Raw genomic sequence first — 8188 nt, 5'->3', positions numbered from 1 at the left:
CTTCTCAAACCACCAGACGGAGGAGTGAACAGGACTGCTCACGCCCCAGAAAGTCCACCAATGTCGGCTCCAGACCCAGAGCGCCCGCCACTGTCGGCTCCAGCCCCAGAGCGCCCGCCACTGTCGGCCCCAGCCCCAGAGCGCCCACCACTGTCGGCTCCAGCCCCAGAGCGCCCGCCACTGTCGGCTCCAGCCACAGAGCGCCCACCACTGTCGGCTCCAGCCCCAGAGCGCCCGCCACTGTCGGCTCCAGCCCCAGAGCGCCCGCCACTGTCGGCTCCAGCCCCAGAGCGCCCGCCACTGTCGGCTCCAGCCCCAGAGCGCCCGCCACTGTCGGCTCCAGCCCCAGAGCGCCAGCCAGTGTCGGCTCCAGCCCCAGAGCGCCCGCCAGTGTCGGCTCCAGCCCCAGAGCCCCCGTCAGTGTCGGCTCCAGCCCCAGAGTGCAGTACAATGCCAGTTCCAGTCCGGCTCCTGGCTTTGCCGCCGCCACCCATGCTCCTCGCCCTGCCTGCGCCACCCAGGCTCCTCGCCCTGCCGGCGCCACCCAGACTCCTCGCTCTGCCGGCCCCAGCCCGGCTTCTCGCCCTGCCGGTCCCAGCCCGGCTCCTGGCATTACCAATGCCATCCAGACGTCTTGCCCTCCCGGCACCTCCCAGACGTCTTGCCCTGTCAGCCCCAATCCGGCTCCATGCCCTGCCGGTTCCAGTCCGGCTCTTTGATCTGCCGACCTCACTCGGGCTCCTTGCTCTGCCGACTCCAGTCCAGCTGCCTCCAGTCCCGCCGGCTCCAGTCTAGCTGCCTCCAGTCCCGCCGGCTCCAGTCCAGCTGCCTCCAGTCCCGCCGGCTCCAGCTCAGCTGCCTCCAGTCCCGCCGGCTCCAGTCCTACTGCCTCCAGTCCCGCCGGCTCCAGTCCAGCTGCCTCCAGTCCCGCCGGCTCCAGTCTAGCTGCCTCCAGTCCCGCCGGCTCCAGTCCAGCTGCCTCCAGTCCCGCCGGCTCCAGCCCAGCTGCCTCCAGTCCCGCCGGCTCCAGTCTAACTGTCTCCAGTCCCGCCGGCTCCAGCCCAGCTGCCTCCAGTCCCGCCGGCTCCAGCCCAGCCGCCTCCAGTCCCGCCAGCTCCAGCCCAGCTGCCTCCAGTCCCGCCGGCTCCAGCCCAGCTGCCTCCAGTCCCACTGGCTCCTGTCCAGTTGCCTCTCCAGCCAGCTCTCCTAAGAACCCCTGCCTTGTGTTTCCTGCAGGATCATCCATGGGTCATCCCTCCCGCCCCTCCCTGGTGGTGACCAACTGAGGGCGCTGTAGTGCACTAGGACTTTGTAGGCACTGCAGCGTCCCAGGAAAGAACTACATTCCCATACATACCACGCGCATACACCGGAACACTTAAACTGACCCGTCATCTCATCTGTTCTGTGTTACCGTTGATTATCTGGACTATATATTCTACCATTCCACCTATGTTTGTCATTGCGTCGTTTGTCTTTCTGGTCTTCCATGTCTCGCTTGTTCCTAGTTCCACAGTAAGTCTTGTATTTATAGTTTGTTGTTCCTGATCGTGTTTTTGTATTTTTGCCAAAGTCTAGTTTGTCGTGTTATTGTTTCTGAGCCTTGTCTCTGTTTTAGTTTCTGGTTTTGTTATTTGTTTGTTACTTTGTATTTTGATCACCTCGTTGTTTCACTGTAAATAAATATCTGCACTTGGATCCGCACCTTTTTGTTTTTGTTCCTGTTTTGATCACGCTAAACGTGACAGTTTACTTATTGATTTACCCATGGTGAAAGGGGACCCAGTGACTAGGAGAGCCACATCCAGGGCTTGTTAGAAAGAACCCCGAGGACATAACAACTGAGGTTGGATTTCAGTGGTTCATTTAGTTCATAATAAAAAAAAATCAATAAGTAAACAGTCTGGAAGATTAGAATTGTAAGCAATAGGGGTGTCACGATTTCGATTTTTAATCGAAATCGATCGAAATTTATGCTCAATTTCGATTATCGAATCAAAAAATAGAATCGTCGATGCTGCCACGCCCCCATGTCACGTCAGCTTGGCTTGCCAAGCGGGAAAAAACAGGCTTGTTGAACTGCTTGTTGAACTGCAGATACAGGAGACCCGTCGACAGAGCTTAAATCCGCTCCTCTTTCAATGAAGTCGCCGGTGTGGAAGCATTTTGGATTTCCAGTGAGTTATGTTGACAACGTTCGTGTTGTCGACAAAAAAAAACACAGTTTTGCAAGCTCTGCTATGTACATATTAGGGTTCGTCCGATAGACAACACCGGCATCGCAATCCTCCGCCCGCCCCCGTTGCAAATCCGCTCGCGAAAAGTACACACTCAGGCCCTGTTTACACTGTCTTTGTTTTTAAATGGCATTTTAGAACGACAACGATTTGACATCCACAGTGGCCTGTAGCATTTCTGAGCAGCCCTCCTTCCTCTCTACCTCTGACGCACACACACACAGACACAGACGCACACACAAAGCCATGGGTTTGAGACAGCGGGTTCAGGCAGTCAGAGGATCAGTAGACTGCTTCAATCTTTCACTCACTTGTACTTAGTCATTTTAGCGAACACCTCAGATACTGTTGGCTGGTTCCTGTTGGTTGTGCATCTTTTTTACCGACACCATTATAACGACACAGATCACTGCCTATTCACGAGTCCCGCAGAAAAAAGTGATTGACAGGTGGTACAGTAATAATGTGTGTATCTTGCCTTTATTCATTTACTGTATGATTTGTTTATGGGTAAAACAAAGACCACGCAGGTCAGGTAGTTTAAACGGTAGGCTACAAATAATTAATTGGTCATTAATTAATTAATTATTCATAATCGAAAATCGAATCAAATCATGCCTTTAGAATCGAAAATGTAATTGAAAAGAGGATTTAGAGGATCGTGACACCCTTAGTAAGCAATGACTAGAAACTCACTAATATGGTTAAAATATGAGAATTGCAACCTTGCTGTAGCCTGACAAACATCCTGCTAGATCCATTTAGTCCATAAACCAGCAGATTTGTAGTCCTATGTGATCTGTGTGTTTACCGGCGATCTGTAAGGATTAGATCTCTGGTAATTGTGATACACTTTATTTTAAAGTTAAATTCTCGCAATAAAAAAAAACATGTAACTATGATTTTTGCTTCAATTAACTCATAATTTGCTGCTTATAAATAGTTATTTAGGTAGTTATGTAGCTACTGTGTAAGATTAGGAATGACAATATGTACTTTACAAGTATTAACAAACATGGTGGCACATTGGTTCAGGGGTTAGCACTGTCGCCTCACTGCAAGAAGTTCGCTGGTTCGAGTCCCGACTAGGCCAGTTAGCATTTCTTTGTGGAATTTGCATGTTCTCCCTGTGTTTGTGCGAGTTTCCTCTGGGTGCTCCGGTTTCCCCCACAGTCAAAGACATGCGCTCTAGGTGAATTGGGTAAAACAATATTAGCCATAGTTTGTGTGTGTGAGAATGTGGGAGTGTATGGGTGATTTATAGTACTGAGTTGTGGCTAGAAGGGCATTCGCTGTGTAAAACCTATGCTAGAATAGTTGGTAGTTCATTCTGCTGTGGTGACCCTTGATAAATAAGAGACTAAGCTGATGGAAAATGATTGAATGAACTAATCAATAGCCACTGTGTTAACAACAATAAGCAAATAATTAATGGTAATGATTAGTTTACTGAATTTACTTAATTGCATTAGAGTTAATGCAGACACCAGATCCTTGTGGAATACTGTTACCACAGTAAAACACACTGACAAAACATTGCTTATATGCATAATGTATGATTGTGTCAAATCTCGTCTAAAGAATGAATCAAAACCAAATTCAGTTCATGTATATACAAGAGTTGAATTTCAACAGGTTTTTGTAGTGGTTTAAGAAGACAAGGGGCTACTGCCCGAGAGGCGTGAACATCACAACCTTTTTCATTTGGAACATGTGTTAAAAAGTTAAGCCTGGACTGGGATTTGGCTCATAGACTTGGACTGCAGCCCATGTGACCTTAAATCTTCAAAACCACATAGATTCAACTCACAGTCATTTATAATTTATCCGAAATGAAAGCATGACAGATGATGATGATTAATCTGGCTGTAATGCCTAGAAATGAGACATTGGATATACAGTTGAAAAAAAATATTAGCCTTGTGTGATTTTTTTATTTTTTATTAAATAATTCCCATAGGAGGTTAAACAAAGAGAAGTTTTTTGAACAAGTTTTTTTTTTTTTAATTTGGTCTCAATAGCTGATTTTTAATGGCAGTACATACTATTTTAGTGATTTTGCTATTTAAAGGCTTGACCCAGATAAATTAGGTTAACTATGAATTTTAGGCTAATTGGGCAAGCCACTGGACAACAGTGGTTTGTTGTGTAGACAATTGAAAAAAAAAATCTTAAACAGGCTAAGAATATTGCATTTTAAAAATGTATATTTTCTATTTTAACTATAATAAGACTTTCTCCAGAAGAAAATGTAGTGATACATTTTAGTGATTTTCAATATTATTGTTATATATAGTATGTTATATACAATATATATTGAGCAGCAACTCGCAACTCACAAGGCGCAAATGCCTTGTTGATGCCAGAGGTTAGAGGAGAATGACCAGACTGGTTTGAGCTGATAGAAAGGCAACAGTATCTCAAATAACCACTTGTTACAACCAAGGTATGCAGAAGAGCATCTCTGAACACACAACACATTGAACCATGAGGCGGATGGGCTATAGGAGCAGATATACCCATTAGTACCAATTACACATTGTGTCAATGCTACAGCCTACCTGAGTGATGTTTCTGACCATGTCCACCCTTTATGACTACAGTGCACCCATCTTCTGATAGCTACTTCCAGCAGGAGAACACACCATGTCATAAAGCGCAAATCATCTCAGACTGGTTTTTTGAACATGACCATGAGTTCACTATACTCTAATGGCCTCCACAGTCACCAGATCTCATACCAATAGAGCACATTTGGGATGTCGTGGAACATGAGATTTGCATCATGAATGTGCAGTCATGAAATCTGCAGCAACTGTTTGATGCTATCATAACAATATGGACCAAAATCTCTGAGGAATATTTCCAGTACCTTGTTGAATCCACGAAGAATTAAGGCAGTTTATATATATATATATATATATATATATATATATATATATATATATATATATATATATATATATATATATATATATTTATACACACACACACACACACAGTGCATCAGGAACGTTTGCATAGCTTTACTTTTTGCAAATTTTTGTTTTATGTTACAGCCTTATTCCAAAATGGATTAAATTCACTTATTTACTTGAAATTCTACACACAATAGCCCATAATGACAATGTGAAAAAAAATAATATATTTTTTTAAATTGTCGAAAATTCATTAAAAATAAAACTCCTAAAAACCACTTGTACAGAAGTATTCACAGCCTTTGCCGTGAAGCTCTAAATTGAAAAACATTCTGTTTCCACTGATTATTCTTGAGATGTTTCAGCAGCTTAATAGGAGTTCACCTGTGGGGAATTCAGTTGATTGGACATTATTTGAAAAGGCATACACTTGTCTATATAAGGTCCCAGGTTTGACAGTGCAAGTAAAAGCACAAACCAAGCATGAAGACAAAGGAATTTTCTTTAGACCTCCAAGACAGGATTGTCTCGAGGCACAAGACTAGGGTAAGTTACAGCAAAATTTCTACTGCTCTGAAAGTTCCAATGAGCACAGTGGGCTCCATCATCCATAAGTGGAAGATGTTTGGAACCACCAGGACTCTTCCTAAAGCTGACTGGCAATGTAAGCTGAGTGATCGGGGGAGATGGGCTTTAGTCAGGGAGGTGATCAATAACCCGAGTATCGCCGCTCCCTATACGCAGAGTACGCAGGGTGCGTAGGGCCTCAATTCCGGAGGGAGGCACCCTCTCGGCTGCTCAAAAATTTTTTGATATTTATTTACTAATATCAACAAAAACTGTGTGTAGATACAAACGTCTATTGATAATATTTTGTTAAATACATTTAAAAAAACATAATTTTAAGACGGACGCATAAACAATGATGTAATTTTTTTGTGCACATAGCTGCGTGCGTGTGGTGCGGCCCGGTCCTCTTATCTTTGCGGCTGTTAGCTGCATGTAATATTAATTGATGCAAGTTGCAGCTGTATGCCTGGAAAAAGACAACAGCGGTCTGGAGCCAAGAAGAGAAAGAAAGTAACTTACATGAATCTGGAAAACATATTTTTGGCTGTTTAAGAAAATTAGTGAGGCTAAAGGCCCATGCACACTGAGACGCTTTTTGCTCACTTTTTCCGTCAACGTTTAACGCCTCGTGACTACATAAAGAGCTTCAGTGTGATCGTGCATACCAACGCCAGACGCGAAAGCGTCATTTAAAAAAAAAAACGGCTCATCCTTGGTTTTTTTTTTATTTGACGCGCCGCATTAAAACCTCCGCCAATCAGGATGGCACTTTTGTTCATGTGCACGATGCTGCTGAAGTTACCGTAAACAGCACTTGGAGGCGCTAAAGCGCAAAACTGTCAATGCGAGTGCACAGTGAAGAATATGCGCAGAGGCGATATGAATGTGGAGCTGCTTTTTGCAATGGTAAACAATAATCATTTCTTCATCGCTAGAGCTGGAGCTGCTGTTTCAACCATCTATGCTTGTTCGAGTCACCAGTAACTTTAACAACAAGCGTGTAAACTTCCGCTCTTCTTCTTTAGTGTTACAAACCGGTGTCAGAAGCTTAAAGTTGTGTAGCGCCATCTAACGTCAAGGAATGATTTTGCATACTCTTCTGCTTGACACCAGTGAATATCGCTTGGGTTTGAATACAGAAAAAATATCTCGTAAAACGCTGAGGATAAATGCGACTGAAAAGCGTCCCGATGTGTAGGAGCCTTAACGTTTAAACTTTGACACAACTGCTATGCATTGTGCTTTAGACGGGACATGTTTTATGACTTTTCGCGTTTGCCCTTTTTCCCTATGTTGCTGCTAACTACACAAACTCAATTAGTGTTATTAACTTGTGCAATACTTTACAATTCTGTTTGCACACCAGCTACTGTACATACACATGCATTGCACAATTATTACACTCTGTGTATTATTTATTATTATATAGTTATTTTTATATAATTATATTTTATATCATTCTTTGCAGACTGTAGTTATCATTGTTTATTGTTTTGTCGATACATTTCTTATTTCTGCTGTTGTTATTGCTTGTATCACTGCTGTGACAATAAAGTCTTTTTAGTCTTTTTTGTGCATTACAGTATGAAATAACAAAACTGACTAATATTCTGTGATTTCTGAAAGATCAATAATAAAAAATGAGCCAAATTACTGTAAACCACAGGCCAGAAACCATTTTTATTGCATAAATTCATTAATAGTTTTTTTCTGAATGTTAACAAAGTTTTTTGTTTAAAAATACACTAATCAATTCTTAAAAACCACAAATGCCTTTGATTTATACTAAGAGCAAGTGTCAGTTTTTGTCACCATAGGTTACAGTGCAAATTAAATCCACATTTTTGTTGTAGTTTGTAAACATTATGAAGAGTGCTGGACTAGCCCTTGTTTTATTGGTATGTCATGAGTTTTTCTTTAAATGACTAATTTCGTCTGTATTGTACATGGAGGTCAAAGCTGAAATTTGTCATAAAAGAAGATAAGGTGGCATGACCAGCACTGTTCCAGAGACACCAGCAGCTGCACAGGTACAGGTACAGGTACAGGATGCAGCACTGAGGACCGTCTATCTCTACAGGTACAGAGAGGGTTTTAATCCTAACCTTTTGTAAATGTTTGAAATTAGGAATTTTTCTGCAGAGGACATGTCAGTGTTTATTTGGATGTATATTTGTAAATATATATGTAATATTTAATATATGTGAATATTTGAACGTTTAAGTATAATTTGAGTATTTATATGCATATTTATGTATATAAATAAATAAATAAATAAATACATGTTTACATGTTTGTGTAATTTTGCTCCTCTGTGGGGTCACCACAGTAAAATTTTGCATAAAATATAAAAATGATACAAAAATAATATAAAAAATTTCTTAGGCCTTTTGGCCTGAGCGGGCCTGCCCAATTGTCATTGCTGCGCTCCAGCATTCTTCTGTGGAGAGAGAAAAACCTTAC

This window comes from Danio rerio, chromosome 16 (genome assembly GCF_049306965.1).
Source record: "Danio rerio strain Tuebingen ecotype United States chromosome 16, GRCz12tu, whole genome shotgun sequence".
Lineage (NCBI taxonomy): Eukaryota > Metazoa > Chordata > Actinopteri > Cypriniformes > Danionidae > Danio > Danio rerio.
The sequence above is the reverse complement of the archived record's forward strand: the minus strand, read 5'-3'. Positions refer to the sequence as shown.